Raw genomic sequence first — 21962 nt, 5'->3', positions numbered from 1 at the left:
TCTGGATTTTACTTTTTGCTCTATTCCTGAAATGGAGATTTCTCCCTCTCTGAAAGCTCACTCAAGCTTTCATTTTTTCCGACTCAGTCCACTACTAATTGGGCTCCTATTTCATGTGGATTCCTTCGAAGAGGCGGGATGATTATGACAATATCAAAGACATGATATCAACTTCCATCCGATTTTTTTTTTTTTTTTTGTCATCAACAGTTTCCATGGTGTGGACGTTAACTAATTCTGAGGAGGACAAGATAAGATTTGCACCTCGGCTTCTTTGGGTATCTGCTTCGTCAGTAGCAATGGCAACAACACTTATTTTATTGGAGCGGAATATCTTGTTAATGAACAGTTATCCAGCAATTTTCCACCCTAATTTGAGTTAAGTAACTTTCGGAAAAATATATAAAAGACAAAACGTGTATTGATTTTTCAAAGTTAATCTTCTCTCACTCCGCTGGAGGTTGGACAGGAAGCATTTATAGAATGAGGCGTTACGTAACAACAACAACAACAAAAAAGGCTGTTATTTAGACTTTACTTTTCGTTCATTATTGTTCTTTACATGGCTCGTGGTGGTCCTGGCAAGGGCACAAGGTATTTAGGACGCAACAACGAGCTCGTTCGAGTCATTACATCTGCCAAAGGTTACTTTTTTGAGTCAAGATTACACGATCCAGATTGCTGTGACCTCATTCGACCCTTGCGCCCTGTGACCGCATCCGAGCTTCAAGTGTAAACACACATCCCGCAAGATGCTGAGAGTCTGATGATGCTGTTTTGAATAACATTCTCCTCCGGGGCATTTGTGGGTATTTTTATTTATGGTCTCATCGAGTTGGGAGTCTGAAAGCATCTCGAGGTTGACGGTGTAAGTGATTAACATTTCTGTAGTGTTTTCTTTTTCTCTCTCTCTCTCTCAGTACATTATATATAGCCAATTTTGTTTTCCTCCATCTTTTTAATATATCACATCATAGATTGATTTTAATCGTCAGCAAAATTCCTCTTAATCCGGAGTATATGTATGTAACATTCTCTCTCTCTCTCTCTCTCTCTCTCTCTCTCATTACATTATATATAGCCAATATTGTTTTCCTCCATCTTTTTAATATATCACATCATAGATTGATTTTAATCGTCAGCATAATACCTCTTAATCCGGAGTATATGTATGTAATTCTCTCTCTCTCTCTCTCTCTCTCTCTCTCTCTCTCTCTCTCTCTCTCTCTGTAACTTTCCTTAAAGTCACTCCACTCTATAGAAGCACCATTTTTCAGTAGGTCGAATTGAATGTCAACAGGCTTCAGGCTTAATATAAACGCTCTAATAAAGGCAAGTGTCAATAGACTTGAAATATTCTGTTTGCTAATAGCGTCCTGGGAATGTACTGGTTTTAAAAGGCTTCGTATATTTACACGCCGAGGGTTATGAACCAGGTTAACCCTTTCAGTGTAAGCGGAGATTAGCTGGGGTAGGGGGGGGATTAGCTAATGGGTATTGGCGGCGATTATGACGTGGAAATTAATTTTGCACGGTGACTCATCGTCTGAGTAGCAGGAAAAAATAAGATCATGGTGAAGTTGAGGGGTTGCATTTGGGTTGTAGGGGTTGGAGGTTAGGTGCTGTTTGTGCTTTCGTTGTTCTTCCTTGCATTTGGTGATGACTTCGTGTTTTCCGCATCGCAGAGTTGTTTGAAATGCAGGTCGCTTCTAACCTTCGAAAGTTTGTTTGATGATTGATTAATGGATTGATTATGTCTATTAAAACTGGCGTCACGACATGTAGGTTATTGACGCCGTAATAAATTTAGATAGAAAAATAAAAATAAATAAATTAAAAAAATATTTCATATAAAAAATATCTAAAAACATGTATGTATATAATCATATTTGTTCGAATATATTATCAATACTTGCAAAGAAAATTTCAGGCCTTCATCAAAACGCTGTAACCTCTCGTCAACAACTTGAGTTGACGAAGCGTTTTTCGTAGCCCTTAAAGCACATATGTTGTTTCAAGCAAGATGGTCACAAAAGCACAGTGGTAGTCTTACCGGCCCCAGGGCTTCTCCGTTAATAGCCACAGTACGGTAGTCTTGGCATGTGGAGCGTAGCTACTGCAACAGCTCCCCTGGGAGTTGTATGTTCTCACTTGGTCTCTTATCAAAGTTTCTCTATTGTTTATTGGTGCCAATTCCAATCTTTCTTTCTCCACACTTTCACAGCTTGTAAATTGTCTTGCTGCTCTCTTCTGTTTCGTGTGTACAGTATCATAGGCCTATGTCCGGGAAGAAAAAAATCTAGATTTGGTTTCTCGAGTGGGAAACTCATTCCTCACCTAGTTTACTTCGCCTTCCAAGAAAAATCTGAGCGAGGGTTTTTTTTTATTGTCTCTCAAAGTCAGGACGTTGTTCCTCTCTCTATTACTCTTTTCCTCCGATGTGAGTTCAGTTAATAATGAATTACACTACGGTACACTCTCCAGTTTTATTTAATCTTCCAAATTTTCTGGAAGCTGAAGAGTGTAAACCTTGGTTTAATTCCTTGTTGCCAAAAGTTTCCTATCTTACTGTTATTGTGGTACGATTTCCTTATCTTACTGTTATTTTGGTACAGAGTTTTGTATATGTTAGTGAAAATTCTAGTTACAACTAGAAGCATCGAGATTTGGCGTGAACTCTTCCAGCAGTTATTTTAGTTGGCATGTGAGTTTCGCGCCAAGAATCGGAAAGCGCTTAGCCCAAGCCGTGTGCGTAGGATTAAGCTCTCACCGGCTGCACTCCGGGGCTTTGCCTCCCTACCCGAACCTCCTCTCACCAGAACCTCCTCAACCCCTTATTCCTGAGGTTGCTGTCGCGCTTACATAAGGCGCGGTAGAAAGAAAATAGATCCCGTGCGGTGATGGTAGTGTTTCTTTCCAATTTCCGCTCGTGTTCATTGGACATTCTATACATCTACTGCACACTTTTGTTGAATGACTGAGCCTACGGTTACCGATAACCGGCAGCATTCATCACGGTCGCTGTGGCTTCCTTAACACACGTGAAATGACGTCTGGCGTCTCCAGCAAAATGACTGCCATTGGATTTCCCAAAACTTCTGTGGTTATGGCTAACGAAACAGGCCGTCTTCTCCTCTCCTCGGTCCTTCCATCCGTCCTTTTGACCCTTTTCGATAACACCCCCTCTATGCCTGCGCTACCCTCCTCCTGCGATGCCCATCGTCTTAAAACGTGTGTCGCCTCGACAAAATCACTCTAATGTAGTCGTAGGGTTTGGGGCCGTAGCCTTGAGAGACCCTACTTAAGCATTCCGCCCGCTGCGTCTCTGCCGTTGCGACCGGTGTGACGGTGTCACAAGTTCTCCCGGTCCTTCTGGAACACCTGTGAATTACCACGGGTTTTCTTCCGTTTTTGCAAAGTGAATTTATGAAGGCGCGTGCTCGAGGGTTCATCGCCCTTCCAGGTGTTCTTGTGCCAAGCTAGTATCATTTGAAGAGACGCGCGATTCCAGACATTCGAATTGTTTAGGATTTTCTTTTGATTCCTCCCTCCCTCCAGATCCACTTGATTTGGCGAGAGAGAGAGAGAGAGAGAGAGAGAGAGAGAGAGAGAGAGAGAGAGAGGCTGGGGGGCGGGGTGGGGGTCAGAGAGTTTAATAGATCTGGTATCGTAGTCTGCCTTGAAAAGCCTTCTTTTTGTAAGCCAGTATATCTCTGGATGCAAATTGTGTTTTGTGACGTTTAGAGCCATGTTACCAGATAATCGTAAAATGGCTTGTAGATATTTGCACGTGAATCGAAAGTTAAAGGTTACTGCCAAAAAGGCTCCCTCTTAGTTTTAGCTGATGACAGTTTCAAAAGAATCAGTCGGTTGCCAACCAACACACACACACACACACACACACACACACACATATATATACACATATATATATATATATATATATATATACATATATATATATATATATATATATATATATATATATATATATATATATATACATATATATATATGTATGTATGTATTATATATATGTATTATTTATATATATATATATATATATATATATATATATATATATATATATATATATATATATATATATATATATATATAGAGAGAGAGAGAGAGAGAGAGAGAGAGAGAGAGAGAGAGAGAGAGAGAGAGAAAGATAGATTGGCCGTAAGTTGAAACTCTGGGTGATCGACACACCATTATCTCCCCAAGTCACCCGAATATTTGTCTAAAACAGCTAGGACACTTGAGAATTGTAGGCACGATACCTTTCGTCCCTTGCAAAATGAAAGTTTTGAGCACCACAAGGCGAGGGTAGTGAATGGCGCTGCGTCGGAAGTGAGAAAGGACGTATTCCTTTGAAATGTTCGAATTCTGTGCAACGTTTCCCGAGAGACAAACGAATCGAGTGTGAGACTCCGGGCTGCGGGGGATGAAACCTCGAATCTCCGCCATCGATTATAGGCCTTCCCTCCCCTACCTGTTTTCTCTCTGAGTGATCTGCCTTAAAATGTCAGCTGTCAAGGCTTCGGCAAACCTTTTCATGGCGATATCTTGGATAAGTGGTGGCTGACTTGTCAGGCCAGTTTTAGAATGAGAAAAAAAAAGTGAATGTCTTGGGTGAACTGGGGCGTTTTTTTCAGTTGCTTTGCAGCTCAGGATAAGAAAAAGTCGCCGAGGTGTAGGGAACTGTGCCAGTTTTTGTATGGGTTCATTTTATTGTAGATGACCCTTTATCTCGATGTTACTTTTACCCTGATGATCAAGGGTACGACTGGCGGCCAGGTGACTTTTTTTTTGCCCGTTGGCAACAAGATCTGTGTCAGTAATATGAATGGTAGTGACACGTCATCTTCGTGCTCATTTGTACGTGGATATAGTGTTGCACTTAATCACACGTTTCCATTCGCTGTTCAGTTTGAAACTGCCATAATTAGTGTAGTCACTGAAGTCTAGGAAAATTCGGATGTGAAAGTATGGATAAAGGCGTTTTGTGGACGTTAGGAGAAATATTATCCTTCAGTCTTTGAGTTACAAAAATAAAGAAGAGCCAAAATTCCCCCTTGCAAAATAAGATCCCACGGAACGGAGAGTTTGAGAGCCGATTGAGGGCAGCTCAATTTGCAGCAGATGGTCCATTATGAGTGATTTGGAGATAATCACGTAATGATCATACTCGGCAAAATTGCTTCTATTCAGTCTCCCCTTTTATATGTGGGACGCAGCCATTTCTGCATTGTTGAGAAAAAAATATATAATGGAATCTACGTTGTTGGCAAACAGAATGCGTAGATGATAGGCTCCGTCGAGAAATATGAAACTGCACTGAGAAGTAGCTTTTTACCTGGAATGTACTGCAGAAGAAAAATATATAAAAATATTTCAAATCTTAAGACTCGCGTGCTTCAAGAATCACGTTTATTGAACCTTTCGTATAATGTTAATCAGATTGAATGAACATTTCATATGAAATGAAATTTCCTCATGATCGAGAGACGACCTTTTCTCTCTCTCTCTCTCTCTCTCTCTCTCTCTCTCTCTCTCTCTCTCTCTCTCTCTCTCTCTAAAAAAAAAAACAAGTTCCTAAAACTGAAGACAGCACCGCACAGGTAGATAATGAGGCCCAGGCTCTCCCTGAGGCATATTGAGGGTAAATGGCAGATAAGCAACGCGATTAGACAAACCCCGCCTGGTAAACCGCGGAAGTAAGAGGGCCAATTTAACAGAAAGGATTTACATTCGAATTTGAGGGCTCCCGAAAACTCCTCCTTTTATTGGCAGGAAGAGTGATGGCATGCCTTGGACCTCATTGTCACCGAGCAGTAAGGCAATTGACCTTTGTTGCCGCGTGTTTGTTTAACCAAATTATTTATTTTTGGGGTTAATATTCTTTCAGCTGACTGTGTGTGAAATGTAATGACTGATTGTTCAAAGCATTTTACTGTTCAGATATGTAATGGTGTTGGCCATACAGTCAGAGACGTTGAAATTCTCTGAGACTGTCATTTGGACTCATTTCCTCCCGTTACACTAAATAGTTTGTAAAGACATGCACTTATTTTTAAACCTAATAGTACATTATTAGCAAATGTAAAATGCCTTTCGTGGCGAATTGCAGGTAATTATTTCTGCTTAATATTCAGCAGAAATTGCAGGTATTTTCCATATTCTAGTACGGCTGTCGCCAGCTGATGAAAGCTTCTCGTATGTATTGGCCTTCGCTTAGTGAACGTCATTAACGTAACCAGACTGCATATTGTAACCTGATCTGTGACAAAGTTGACAAAATGAGTAGACATAAATCGTTATATAACATTGGTACGTATGAGATTATTACAATATATATATATATATATATATATATATATATATATATATATATATATATATATATATATATATATATATATATATATATATATATATATATATATATATATATATATATATATATATATATATATATATTATACCCGGTATGTGGGTGTGTGCTGGGAGGAACTGTAATTAACGTCCTGCTTTCAAGTCAGTTTGAAATCGGTTTTCCTTTCGGAAAACCTTGAAATCTAGATAGGAAGTTGAAGAACATAATTTAGCTTCTGGCCATGGGCGGTCTCGAACCCAGGCTACGAAGGTTATAAGAATGAAAAATACTTAAGAAAATTTCAGGGAAAGCAGTAATGGGAGGTCTCCCAACACATTTTATTATTACAGTATTTTACTGGAACAGTTGATTATGTATATATATATATATATATATATATATATATATATATATATATATATATATATATATATATATATATATATATATATGTGTGTGTGTGTGTGTGTGTGTGTGTGTCTATGTATGTATGAATATACACGGTATTATTCTTTGGGCTTATGTGCTGCTAACCAGATCCAGGGTTCTTTAGCTTGGAAACTAACATGAATTTTTTCCTCATTCTGATCCTTTCGTCACAAGGCACCACTGATTCCTCTTCTCTTTGTGATTGTAACTTTTTTCATCTGGCTGAGCAGAAGTGCACAGAAATTTATTCTAAAAGAGGAATTCAATGAATGATTGGCAGTTCTTTTCCATGCACAAGTATTTTGAAGACAATTTCCATTACATAAAGCCAAACTTTTCTCATTGGATAATGATTTTTTTCCTTCCTAGCCTTATGTTGATCAATTTGCACAGTGTTTTCCTTACATTTATACATAAGGATAATAAAACATTTATAAATGTTCAGTGACAAGGCGCCAGAAACAAACAAGGAGTGAGAGAAACAAACAGTTGCAAACCATCCATGAAATGCCCATCGAGAAAGTCGCCATTCGCGTCCCAGACGGGAGGGATCAGCCTCTGCACCGCACAATGGGGCCACTTGATAGTGTCCTAAGTCACCCATACTGGAGGACTAGCTGTTGGGACGGGTCCAGTTTAATTTGGGTTTTTTTTCCACTTTCCGACTTATCCGGACTGATCCAGAAGTCGACAGAGGAGAACGAGTTTGTCAGCTTGAAGGATAAAGAAGGGAATCGTGGCTGGAGTTCGACGAGTGTTGGGGGCCATTGCGTGTCCAGTTTTGGCATGTTCTCTCTTTTATGGGTCCGTTTCTTTCTTTGAAGTTTCGAGATACACGGGATACTGGAATTGTGCGTTACGTCGTTATCTGACTTTGTGCTTACACATGATCATGCATATATATATATATATATATATATATATATATATATATATATATATATATATATATATATATATATATATATATATATATATGCATATATATATGCATATATATACAGGTATATACATATACCGTGCAATTATGAAGGCGTATTTTTCTATATGAATATTACTTCATTTTCCGTTGTCAGTGCAGCTAACGATTACCTGTTTAAGTAAACGTATTTATAAGTATGCACACATAAAAATTTAACTGCATAAGGCTAATGGGAAATATGAACTTTCATCAAAATTATTATTGTCCAAGACCGGGCTGCAAATTCCTGAGATGTATGCTAGTATTGCACCGGCTCCGGTTACTTAAAGATGAATTCCCGCAGTAATTTGGGTGTGGGAAACATAATGAGATTAATTTCAAGAAAATTCTATGGTTAGTTTTTAAGATATGGCGTCCTGATTTTTTCAGGGAAAGGTCCACGCACTCGGTTACAGGGTTGAGGAGAGTCCATTGAACAGCTGCTCCAAGTAGCTTTCTCTCTCTCTCTCTCTCTCTCTCTCTCTCTCTCTCTCTCTCTCTCTCTCTCTCAGTAGTACTTTTAATACCTCTGTATTACGGCTCAGTGGGTTTTCCTCATTATTCTCACGGTTCAGTGATATGAAAGGGAATGATAATCCACTTGAATTAGTTATTAAAATTTCTTGCGAGTTAGACTTGTCGCCTCGCGTTACCCACAGCTCTATTCCGTACGCCCCTTTTCCCTCTTTCAGTATCATATTGACTGAGCGAAAGTTATCTTTTCAGGAAGAAGGTACTTTTGCACCACATGCGACAAAGTCTTGGGTGCCAGTCTCAGCCCCACCAGTGCAATGCTCTGGAGCGTAAACTTCTTCTCTTGTGATTGTAATGGTACTCGTACACATCCACTCTCACTCTCTGGGGTTTAGACTCATGTTGGACGCCGGTTTCATTTTCCCCTCTCTCTGTTCTCTGCGGATTATAGAGAGTGGCACTGAATGGACGCAAACGGAACTCCGTGACAAGAACAATAAAGTAGCGCGCTCGTCTGTTGCAGCCCTATTCATGCTGCCATGTTTGAGTATATTAGACGCTTAACCGACCGTTATTTTCTCATTGAAGGGAATGGAATCAGGAAATGCTCTCAGATTGGACAACATTTGTTGCACAGAATTAAATTTGCGATTCAACTTCTTCAACACATCTTTTATTGGACACACGACTGCTCGTTGTTTAATCTTTTTTAATTATTTATTTAATCGCGAATGGGCAAAGACGGGCAATACATGATTGAAAGAATTATCATAAATGCCGAGGTTTATAGACTTTCAGACTTGGTTTATTATGTATTTTAATCTTCGACATGGTGGTGCATTTCATCAATGGTCACTTGGTTATGTGTAACCTTATGTGCTAAAAAGTATACCTTAGTTTAACCAGACCACTTGATTATGTGTAACCTTATGTGCTAAAAAGTAGGCCTATACCTTAGTTTAACCAGACCACTGAGCTGATTAACAGCTCTCCTAGGGCTGGCCCGAAGGATTAGATTTATTTTACGTGGCTAAGAACCAGCTGGTTACCTAGCAATGGGACCTACAGCTTATTGTGGGATCCGAACCACATTATGACGAGAAATGAATTTCTATCACCAGAAATAAATTCCTCTAACTCTTCATTGGCCGGTAGGAGAGTCGAACGCTGGTCCAGCAGCGTGTCCCTGTTTACTGTTTTTATATATATATATATATATATATATATATATATATATATATATATATATATATATATATATATATATATATATGAAGAATGTGATGGAAAGCTTGCTTGGTGTTTCTGGACTGGAGTTACTGCCTCTCAGATTCAAGAATTTTTCGTGCATGACGTTAGTCCTCGCTTATAGAGCGGATGTGTGAACAGCAGTCTGCGAGCTGAGCTTAGGGTCGGCTCGGACAATAAAACCCACTTGAAATTCCATGACATCCCCTCCCCCTACAATTTCATATTGGAACCCCCCACCCAACTCGACCACCCCATTATGCACTCGCTTTTACCAAGCGTTCAGTGGGTCAGATAAGCATTTGGGATTAATATAGCCAGCCCCCTTCCTATTTCGGGTGGATCCCCATCACCCATATTTACAACCATAGACCTGTCTCCTCATTCCCCAGGCCTCATGCAGAGCGACTCCCCTCCCGCCCTTCCCCCCACCAGTCGCTATTAGTCGCACAACGGTCGTTCTGTCGGGGGAAATCAGATGCTGACGGCGTTTTTTTTTTTTTTATCTTTTTTTTGCACCCCATGTGTTTTGTTCATGCGTTGGCTTCGACTTTTTTTTTTTTTTTTTTTTTTTTTGCGGGCTGGATGATATTGGGCGTGCTGCCTCAGCACCCAGTTTATGAAAGCTCTCATTTTGTTCAGCAGAGGAGATTGGTATGGGTAGATATTTCTGATTTTTCATTTCTTCCCCTTCCTTTTCCTTGTTATTTTCCGTGTATGTGTATTAGTTTGTGTGTGTGTGTATATATATATATATATATATATATATATATATATATATATATATATATAAAAATATTATACATGTTATATTATATATATATATATATATATATATATATATATATATTCCTGTAACATTCTGTTCTGTAGGACACATTTCTAATTAGTTTCTCTCTCTCTCTCTCTCTCTCTCTCTCTCTCTCTCTCTCTCTCTCTCTCTCTCTCTCTCTCTCTCGAAATAATCTAGAGAAATTTTTGGAGAGTTCATTCATTTTGAATAAACTCTCCAACACCGAAAGCCGGGCGAAGCACAGAAAACCTGTTTTGCGTGGGATTAGAAGACACCGAAATAGTCACTGAAATGACCTGGTGAAGGCGGAGAGAGAGAGAGAGAGAGAGAGAGAGAGAGAGAGAGAGAGAGAGAGAGAGAGGACAGTTGCTGTGCCTATCCGAAAGAAATGCGTCATTGCAAAGCAGTTGCTTCAAGTGCTTTGCATAATCCCATCAGCCGTTGCTGAGCAAACGCGCCGAAATTAAAACCTTGATAAAACGTCATGCGGAGCTTGTGTGCTCTTTCATTGAGTGTGGAGAGCGACGAAAAGCTGAAACTGGTTTTTTGTAAGGAAATGTTAATTTCTTGAAAGACTCCGGTCTCGACGCTCGTGTTTGTTTAGCCTTTTATTTATTCACTCATTCAGTTTTCCTTTTTCCGTCTTTATGGAGGCGGAAGGACTTATTTGACTGTACTGCCCGTCCTCACCACTCCCCCCCCCAACTCTCTCCTCCCCAGCCCTCTTCAGGAGAGGGACGGCACTGGTCCCCAGTTATGAAAGAGACCTGGCTTTAATAATGTCCTCAGGTGGGAGCGAGAGTGCGTTTATAAACAACATATAAAACCCCTTTTAGTGCAGTCTGCTTAAAAGGGTGACTCGGTGGAGCTGATTTCTTTTTTCCGTTACCTCTCCCGTTGTTTGCCTTTTGTTACCACTTTAGAAAGGTGGGAATTGAGTGCGTTTGTTCTGGTACGGAGTAACGATGCCACTCCTTGCCTTTTATTACAGCTTTTTATTACAACTTTAAAGCGTGAAATTAAGTGTACCAGCCTTGAATATTTCGCGCTTTCGATGATTGTTGCTTTTGCGTAGATAAAAAAAAAGTCTTAGACTGACACTAATTCAGACATAGACTGCGTTTGTTCTGGTACGGAATAACGATGCTACTCTTTGCCTTTATATTTTACAACTTTAAAGAGTGAAATTAAGTGTACCAGCCTTGAATATTTCATTCAAGTTCTCGATAGATTGTTGTTTTTGCTTAGATAAAAAAAAAAAGTCTTAGACTGACTAATTCAGACATAGACTGCCAGTTCATATTTTCCTGACTCTCAAATTAATAGAGCAAGAAGAAAATCTAAAAAACAAAAAAATGGCTCTGTAAATAGCTTCAGAAATTCTCTGAAATATGACACCCAGACGCCTTCGTAGCGTGAACATATTACTTTAGGCCAGTTTATGGTAACGGTATTTTAGTTCCCGTAAAAATCTGGACGCTGGGAAGGTTGCAGTGAAAATTTATGAGTAACCGGATTAAGAATTCAAGATTTTTTGAACAGAGTGAAATGAAGCGTGAGATAATATTTAGTTATTCAAGTACCCCGGCCCCCACCCGTGTTCTACATACAGTAGCTGTTTACTGCTAAGATGAATGATTTGTTAAGAGTTAGGTTATCTCGTGATCTGAAACTCGGTCAACAAATAAGAGTCCACTTGCACAGGTCCGCCTCGTCCAAAACATTTGCACACACGCTGATATCGAGCTTGAGGTTAATGCTGAGGTGAAATGGGTCATTTAAAGCTGGCAGTGATGTCCATTATAACGGCCATAAAATAGAGATATCGGGCCCGGGAGATTTTATACGAGTTTTATATAGTTTAGGGCAATATGTTCGCACCGTTGCGAAGAGGGGAAACGATGCCTTTTCCCCTGCGGTCGGCGCACAGATTTAGGATCGCCGTGGTGACGCGGAAGGTTCGTGCAAAGGACACGGAGGCCAACTGTTGTGTATAGGGGAAGTCATGCCACTTTCTGGTGACCTTCGTTTGCGTTATTAGGGAGAAGCAGCAGTCTCTCAGGACTGACCGTAGTTTTTGCAATAATATACTGTGTGTTCGGTTCCTTAATGGTCGTGCAATTATGGCCGGGTAGCCTGGAGACATCAACTCTATAAGGCTTCAATTATTATTATTATTATTATTATTTAGACTTCTCTTTCTTAACGTTACTCTGCCAAGTCTCTTCAGCGCAAGAGGAAGAGTTGGTTGGCTTAGAACTCAACGACCCTCTGTAACGCCAAAGACAACACGTCACTGTTTCCTTTTTTTTTTTTTTTTTTGGCTTTGGCATTTGAGTTATTCAGTCTTTTAAAAAGTTTACAGTGGTGCATTGAAATTTCTTATGGATACGTCACGTCCCTGTAAAGTGTTGGTGCGAGTGTGCTTCAATTTGTCTCAGCTATTTGAAAAGCAAATTCTCTCTCTCTCTCTCTCTCTCTCTCTCTCTCTCTCTCTCTCTCTCTCTCTCTCTCTCTCTCTCTCTCTCATGCACGCAGCACATGTATATACTCTGACACTCCAGAAGCATATGTTTACATATATATATATATATATATATATATATATATATATATATATATATATATATATATATATATATATATATATATATGTATACATATATAATATATATGTGTGTGCTTGCTTATTAATCTTGTACATTTAACTTTGTGAAAGATTATGCATTTACAAAACTCACCAAGAGCATGACATGAAAGGTAGTTACCAGCAGAGGGTGATCAATAAGAACACTTGGTGTGGCCCCGTCGATGTGTTGCAGCCCAGGTTTCTTGGTTCCATTTCAACCATCTAATATTTCTTGGCAGTGAGGTCGGGAAAGGTTAACTGGGGTCAAGAATTGATTAGGGCTATATTAGGCTTCTGCCTTCCTAAGGTTATTGAATAACTTGGAAGCAGGCGCTTTTCAGTAGGGTTGCTATTGTGAAGGTTTTAATAAAGTCCAAAATTTCCTGGACGAGTATTATTGCTTGTGGATTTTGGGACTCCTGGCAAAGATTTTTTTTTCTTTTGTGATATTCTTTGAACAGTCTCTGACTAAAATAAAATGAAATTTATCCTGCACCGAAACTTTATTTTATTCTATTTTGGGTTGGCTTGTGCTGTGTCAAATCTGCGCAGGATCTCTCAAAATGTTCTCAGTTGAATTTAAGCAGTTCAGCAGTTCAGAATCGGTGCATTCCACAATTTGAAACTGAACGGTATTGGAGCTGGTAAGCGAGAAAATTATATCGTCTTGTTCAGCATTACTTCAAAAATTTTTGATTAAGATTTTACTTTCGCTAAAATTAATATACGCGGACTTCACTTTTACGTGTTCTAGCAGTTTCGTTGCAACATTCCAGAGTAACCAAGAGTTTTATATCGAAATTCACTTTTCCCAGGCAGACACAGTTGGCAATGACGACGTTCACCGAATGGATTAATAACAATATTTCTTTATGTAAGTAAACTGAGCGTTGTGGTTCCGAGCATGGTCAAGTCCAACATTATAGCATAGGTGAGAAGTAGGATGCGGTTAATGACAGTTGTTAAAAATGGGCGTGGAATATGAATGGTCAGAATGTGGCACATTCTTCTTTTCCCTTCTCTCGTTTTTCTCTTAGGAATGCAGGCCACGGCTAAATACTGTAGGTAAGCAAGGCCAGCTGTTGTAAGGTCGCGCACGTCTGTAGTCGGTTTAAAAAGCCGCTGTAGACACCGGTGAAGGTTAGAATGATCACAGGTTTTATTACTTTTGTATTTGTGATCACTGAGTACCGTGACGTTGGTAGTTGAACCGGATGGGCCTTATAGAAACATCTGAATTTTCAGCGCAGTTCGTTCGGGCAAAAACGAACTTGATATGGGAACCGAGAGACGATGTTTTGTGATAGGCCTATTGTGTCCTGTGCTGGCCCGGGCACAAGTCTGCCGTATCTGTAGGCCTACGGTAGGCTGAGTCATGAGGTATGAGGAGCTGACTGGCCTCCGAAGTTAACCAGCCCTCTATCCCTGGACCCTAGTCAGTGTTTGTGGGAACTATGTGTAGGCTGTCGGTTTGAGGGAAAGAAGGTTCTCGTCTGTCAAACATCGTCTCGAATTTCAGAATGTTTGTTGCCCCAACACTTAACTTTAATTAGTTTCTCCACAACTTGCGATATTGTGGTGAGGTCAGGCTTAGTATAATGGAATGCTGATATACCAAAAATTCGAAGTTAAAAATGAATTGGAATAGAACCCATTAAACTGCACAAAATATCAACGTAACGCCAACAGAGATGTTGGTTTTACCTTAATCGACGGTTACCTGGCATAATAGATTGAGATTAATGACGCTAATTCAGCTTCCTGCTAGAAGATAACATACCCTGGCATAAGGAACTGAATGTTCTTTAGAGTTTGCGTGGTGTTATATAGACTGGTTTTCTGCGTTCTTTCTTTTCTGTTATAAACCAATTCAGTCTTTCAATGTTCTACTTTATTCATACGTTACCGCGTAATCCATATGAATTAGGTCAGAGGAGAATTCGTAATGTAATAGGAATTCTCTCCAAAGACACTTTGAATGGACACATTCGACCGACGCCAAGGAGGCCACATGGCAGGTAAACGAAGCGTTTTCTTTTGAGAATAACAGAGGTAGCTATTAATCAACCAGCTGATGTAATTTAATCAATGATACCTTATTGTGCGACTGACAAACTAAGGTCTGAATAAGAACAGTTGGAACCAGAATATGAAATTTAGGCCATAGTCCAAGCGCCGGGACCTATAAGGTCATTCAGAGCTGAAAAAGAGGTTGAAACAAATGTTAGGAGAGGGTGGAAACCAAGATGGAAAATAATATGAAAGGAGGTACAGTAAAAAGAATGAAAGGGGTTGCAGCTATGGCCCGAAGGGACTCTGCAAAGAACCTCAAGTAATGCCTACAGTGCAATGCTTGAGGTACACTGTTGGCACTACCATGGCCTACGGGGGAATAGGAGCACTTGAAAAGTTAAGTATACCTTAGTTTAACCAGACCACTGAGCTGATTAACAGCTCTGCTTGGGCTGTCCCGAAGGATTAGACTTATTTTTACGTGGCTAAGAACCAGTTGGTTACCTAGCAACGGGACCTACAGCTTATTGTGGAATCCGAACCACATTATGGGGAGAATGAAATTCTCTCACCAGAAATAAATTCCTCTAATTCTTCATTGGCCGATCGGAGACTCGAACTCGGGCCTAGCAGAGTGCTAGCCGAGAACTCAACCGACTCTCCCAACGAGGAACTTAAAAAGCAAATAGCATGGTTAGAGAGAGAAAGGGTCCGGCAAAAGGCAAGAGAGGAATTATTGACTAAATGAATTGCCCTTTGTCCAGGCTGTCAAGAAGTAGGTCAAAGGAAGAGACGCCTTGAAAACGAGAGCAGTGTTTCCAACAGAGTCGGATAGAGCAGGTGTGGTGAGGGAGTGAGGACGAACCCATTTTTAAAAGCACATATGCTGGAGTAACCTTCAAGGATTCGCCGTTTAGTGTCTGAATAAATTCAAGTGTCTGGGCCTGATTTAGCTTTTCGTGTTATTCTTTAAGTACCGCCTGTAAATCTTTGGACGCCATTCAAGAGAGGCCTTTTTTGTAATACGTCTGCTGAAACATGGGCGTGACGAAGTGCTCTACTGACCCACAAGGGACATTGGTGATGATTACATGGACCTAATGGCCTCTCTCTCTCTCTCTCTCTCTCTCTCTCTCTCTCTCTCTCTCTCTCTCTCACACACACACACACACACACACACACTGGCGCCTTGTAGTGCATTGATAACGTGCTCGTTTAAAATTTGAAAGTACAGTGTTCGATTCTCAAACCGGGCGAGGAAGGACGACATGGGAGCCTTTCTGAAATTAAATTGGTTCTTAGCCACGTAAAATAAGTCTAATCCTTCGGGCCAGCCCTAGGAGAGCTGTTAATCAGCTCAGTGGTCTGGTAAAAATAAGGTATACTTTTTTTTCTGAAATTTTCAATCAGTCATATTTCTTTGATTTTGTTGTCAGTCGACTGTTGCGGGTTGCAGACTGGTTGGTTGGAGAGAGAACGAGCGAGGAACGACGACACCATTTTAGAGATTCTTACGAAATACTCTTAAAAGTGATATTTGCAATGTTATAAACTTTTCGTGCGTAAATACGTTAAGGGTCTTGCATCGTTCTCTTCTGTGTCATCAGCACTCACTCCCCCACCTGACAGCACCTCTCCCCAGCCCCCTTCCAGCCAGTTTACCCAATAAAGCACTGCTTCCCGTCTTGAAGAGGCAGATGGTAGAGTGCCTCTGTTGGAGGGCCACTGATGGCATACATTTCCTCTCTTCCTCCCCCTCTCTCTCTCTCTCCCCTCTCTCTCTCTCTCCCTCCTGCTCCTTCTAAGCTGTGTTTTGTATTGTGGAATGTTCCTCATTGGAGGGTTGGTATCGTTCTCGGAAAGCACTCTGCTGGACCCGCGTTCGATTCTCCGACTGGCCAATGAAGAATTGGAGGAATTTGTTTTTGGTGACAGAAATTCATTTCTCGTCATAATAAGGTTCGGATTCCACAACAAGCTGTAGGTCCCGTTGCTAGGTAACCAGTTGGTTCTTAGCCACGTAAAATAAATCTAACCCTTCGGCCCAGCCCTAGGAGAGCTGTTAATCAGCTCAGTGGTCTGGTTAAACTAAGGTACACTTGACTTAACTTTTTGTATTGTGAAGCCTTGTAGTTTGTCTCTCAGCCCTCTTGGCAACAATTACAAGGGGGTTTACCTGGGTATGTCTGGGTTGGGTATGCCGGTAGAGATTCCTCAATACCCATTGGGCATTTCTCTTACATTCACACTCGCGCGAGAACGATGCCTATATACATAGTTTTATATCTTTCGATATGTCTCATTACTGTGATTAGGATATTTTTCCTCCCTTGCTCTTAAAGAGGAATGAAAGCTGTTCTCGTACACACACGCACACACACATACATATGGACAGTTTATCTTTAGTTTGATATTGTAAATTTTGTCCGTGTACATTTTTTGCTGATCTCTAAAAGAATTTGGTTGGAAGAACACTTCCTTTATATTATAGTCTTGAAATTATTTTTTATTTAATTTCACAGTGTCCGGTTCTGAAAATTAATGATAATAGTAAATCATAGTTTCAATAGTAAATTTATAAAGCGTAGCAGTTACTAATTTCATCTGAAGCTTACTGTGCACTTTAGATAAAGCTAGCTGCTCTCCCACTGCTTTTTGAAACCTCCCTCCTCCTTTGTCCATTATTTCAAATCCTTCAATTTCCAACGTATTTTACTTGGTGCACGGCCGAGAGCGAAGGTTTGGTGGGGTTGAAGAGGGAGAGAACGGGGCCAGGAAGGACAGGGGGGAGGTTTTGGTTCCCCGTGGGTGGAGCTTACGAGGGGCTTGGTGCTCCGAAGAGAGGAGAGGGGCGAGGAATGTTTGGTGGCAAAGGTAGTATTTTATGCTTCTTTGTGGTTGTGTGGTTTCCTGGTCCCCCTTCTGCTTGCTCCTATTCCTCGTGTTATCAATGTTACTTTCCCTTTTTTTTTTTCTTGCATTCGTGAGTTGTCTTCGGCACTCTCTATGTTTTCCCTCGTTGCCTAGATGAAAGTTTGGCCTATTCTTATGATTCTGCCTTGGTCGTATTCATTCATCCCGTAGTCCCATCTTTCTCTCTCTCTCTCTCTCTTTCCCCCCTCAGCAGTACAAGTTTCCAGATCGTCCTCGTCTCTCTTCCCTCTCCTTGTGCAGCTGCTTTGGAACCGTCAACGCCGTCTATTCACTCGTATCACTGGATGATTTCCTCTTTCCTCTGGTTCTCTCATTCCTCGGAAACCTTTGTGTCCATTCATCTTATTTGATACTTTTCCCATCTCCCTGTTGCCCCATCTTTCCCTGTTCCCTTTCGCGTTTCTACGAACTGAAAGCCTCTCTTGATCGTGTTGTCGTTCACTTTCGTTTACCCCATCCCTTCCCATCCGCCTATTTCTCGTCTGCTCTTCTTTCAGCTCGTCTCTGTCTCCCCCGCCCCCGGTTCCCAATGTCTGCCTTCGTGTCATATTCAGGACGACTAACAGGTGGTCAGTGGTTGGAAATGGGAATTGGCTTTGCTGGCTGGAGAGACGAGACGAGACGAGCTGCTGCTGTCACTGCATAGTTTGGTTTCTCTCAACCACTAGAAAGAAGACCGGTCGTTACAGCGAACGGTCCCAGGTGATGCCTGACACATTGACTACTACAGTTAGTTTGACTGTAACCACAGCATTGTATCTACATACATACCATATATAGGCTTACGTACTAACAGTCTTATTCTCTGTGTTAAAAAGTTGTGATGGGTACAATGAGACGTCCTTTGAATGTAGAGGAAGCGGAATAGTTTTTGGTGTAATAAGATACAGATGCTACAGAACTGAATTGATATAGAATTTAGACCAAAGGCCAAGCACTGGGACCTCTGAGGTCATTCAGCGCTGAAACGGAAATTGACAGCAAAAGTCTGACTGTCTGGACTCGGCCAGGGCGATCAGAAAGTAAATGTAGAGGGTGCTGGTGATTCATGAGGAAGCTGATGAATTTCCACCTGAGAAAAGGAAACAGAAAGTACTGACTGTACTGTATATACTGAGAGAACATTTTTAGTTAAAAAGCCTTTCAGTCTCCATCGTCTTGACAATCATCACAGGGCTTAGTGCTGTCACAAATTTAAACCCTTAGAAAAGAAAACAGAAATCAGGCCTGGGGAAAAATTCGGATCATATTGTTATTTAAGTGAAAACCAATAGATTGCGGGTACTTGATTTAATTGATGAAGGTGAACATGCTAAAAAAAAAAAACACTGAAAGGGATGTAGCAGTTGACAAAAGCACTCATAGAATACTTAATGCATAATATTACAGAATATAGAATCATACCAATAATGTTGTATACAACATAAATGTGTGATGTATGAATCCCAAGATTCATACATCGAGCATCCTCCATTGTTATTTGACTGTAGTATTTTATGACGAATAAAATACTACAGGGTTTATATTAGAGGAAAATCTCGGTCTAATATTCACTAGGTACTGATTGGATGGAACATCACATTGCTAGGCAACTAGTCGGACCACCTATGGTACGGTTATTCACCTCTGCGAATAAACTTTTTAATAGAAACATCTTCATATCCGTAAGTTCAAGGACGTTATCATTGTTTTATTGATTAACATTTGCTACATTAACAGCATTTTTCGTATCGTTCGTCTTTCTGTTTTTCTTACAACTGTAAGAAAAATTATAAAAAAAAAAGGATGAGAATCATGCTGGCACTGTAGCAAATATTATTTAACGAAATCTGAGCCGAAGAAGACCTATGACCATAGCATTATTATTAATACGTTAAGTTTTATTTGCAATTGTTCTGTTGTTCAAAACAGAGCCGTAGCTCAGATGCAACGTTCAGTTTATACCAGACCAGATCTTTGTGTTTGTGCTGTGACAAAAATCAGCCACTGCGACAGATGGCAGTTTTGTTTGGTAGTTCACTCGTGAGCTGTTCGTGTTCGGGGGGACACCAAGCAGTCGGGGAACAGCCCTTGAAAAACCAGTTCTGTGGGCTCCTTTTGTTTATGCTCTCAGGACACCCTTTGTGCTTCTCCTCGTCTTTATGCCCTCTTCTCATTTACGTCACTATTTTCTTCGATTTTATGTATTTGTCCATTTATATGGCTTTAGGCCTGTCTCCGTGCAGGTTGGTTATGAGCCTCAGCAAACAATATTCATTCAGTCACCAAGTTTAGATAAGTTGCCCTGTCGTACATACACATACAAGCAACCGGTGTTAACTGAACGGATGTTAATTTTATTTTAATCGATGTGATTGCTTGGAAGCTTCGTCATCTAGCTCTCTCTGATTTCTTAATCCCTACACTATCGGTAATTCGCGCTTTGCCCCTTTCTCTAATATTTTACACTACGTCTGTTTCGACAAGATACGTTGAATGTGTCTGTTGGGAGTTATACGGTGGCTGTACTGTATTCATTAGGGAACTGACTTTGCTTCTGGAAGGAAACAGTTGTAAATTTATGATAATGAAATTTCCAGGTCACCTTGAATCTTTATCATTGCACTAGAACCCTCGAGGTTTATGCGTTGAGTATGCAAATTGAATGAATATGAATTTTATATATAATTATATACATTATACATTGTGTGTATATGTATATACATACAGACACACAAGAATTTTTAGTCTTGGAGTGTAGGAGGGCTTAGTCTTACACGTGTGATGAAAAAGGTCCGCTGGCGTTTTGATGTTTTTCAGGTAAAGGGCTTCAGGCTTTTTATAATGGAAAACGGTCTTGACCTTCCAAGAGAAACCTTTTTCTTTCAGATCTATTGTGCAGGTGTAGGCGCTTGAAGCTGCTGCTGCAATAGAACGCCTTTTATTTGTCTTGAAGAAGCTCTGACGCCGACGGTTAGAAAACGGAATTGACGCTACGTCTCTGAAGAAAAAGTGGGTTTCAAGATGCGAGGAAGCAATTTCAGCTCATTTGCGCAAGAGCCGGTGCTCTTTCTTACGCGGGGGAAAAATTATGATTGTTTTTTTTTTTTTTTTTTTTTTTGCTAATGGAAAAACTTGATTTCTTGGTAGGTGTCTTGTTTTGTTGTAACTAGACATCAATTTTAACTTTTTTTTTTTTGACAGCCTCACCAGATCCAACAGATTAAGTTTTTAGGTTTTATTTCCTTTTCAGTCATTGGAGTCAGAGACTCAAGACAAGAGTGGACAATCTGAACTCTCGAATTTGATTCATATTTAATACATGTAGAAGACAAACAGGACGAAGATCCCAGTCACAGGCAAAGGCTGCCAGACACCGATTTTATAGAGCTTATGTATTCATCATTAGATTTAGAATTCTTGGGCCCCTTGGAGAATCGCCCTCAGTAAGACACATGTTGCTTCCATTCGTAAGCTGAATACTCTATTCACAAAATATTCACATTGTTAAATACATATCCACATGCAGGGAGAGATTTTGTTCCAGCAATATGTATGATATTGCATCCCCACTTGGCAGGCATAGTCTTATTTTACTTGGTCATAAATTTCGAAACCCTGACGAGCGTGAATCTAAAATACAAGAATGGCTTTAATGTTGATCATCTGAGATTGGCGATGTTTCCTTAAGCCTTATATTTATGACATATGACAACGGTATGGGATTTGTGGTAACGCTCCTTAAAATTAGGAGATCCTCTTTGCTGGCCGTGTTTGTAAGATTGTTGATTCCAATTAATCTTGATGCTAATGAGTGATGCGACTTATGGTGCAATATGTTCCGTGCAATCGCAGATGTCTGTCCTCACCTCTGGTTTTGAGGTTCCGAAACGGTTTCTTTCTTCGGGGTGACTGACTATTCTCTAATGGGAATCCAGAAGCCCCCCGTTCCGCTTGAGTTGGCAGCGCAACAAGAGCCGACGAGTGTGGTTTTGTGAAGTATCGTTTCCTTTTGCGTGTCTGAGTTTAAGTGGCAGAGATGTTCCTAGTGTTTTATTCTCTTATGTTTAATAATTATGTACTCCCTCTTCGGCTTCTTTAAGTGAGTTCAATAAAGCCT

At 40.3% G+C, this 21962-nt stretch overlaps 1 protein-coding gene across 5 annotated transcripts in view; it reads left to right on the top strand.

Moving 5' to 3' along the window:
• Positions 1-21962, top strand: part of LOC136848036 (neurofilament light polypeptide-like) — a 102749-nt gene that overhangs the window by 22959 nt on the left and 57828 nt on the right. The window contains exon 1 of one of the 5 annotated variants that reach the window (XM_067120096.1): positions 15737-15769. The exons of the other annotated variants lie outside the window; for them this stretch is intronic. The gene's annotated coding sequence lies outside the window, so the exon portion shown is untranslated. Of the gene's footprint in view, positions 1-15736; positions 15770-21962 lie in introns of those variants that run through there. 5 annotated transcript variants of the gene reach the window in all.

This window comes from Macrobrachium rosenbergii, chromosome 18, assembly GCF_040412425.1.
Source record: "Macrobrachium rosenbergii isolate ZJJX-2024 chromosome 18, ASM4041242v1, whole genome shotgun sequence".
Lineage (NCBI taxonomy): Eukaryota > Metazoa > Arthropoda > Malacostraca > Decapoda > Palaemonidae > Macrobrachium > Macrobrachium rosenbergii.
This window is presented reverse-complemented; position numbering and strand designations above follow the sequence as displayed.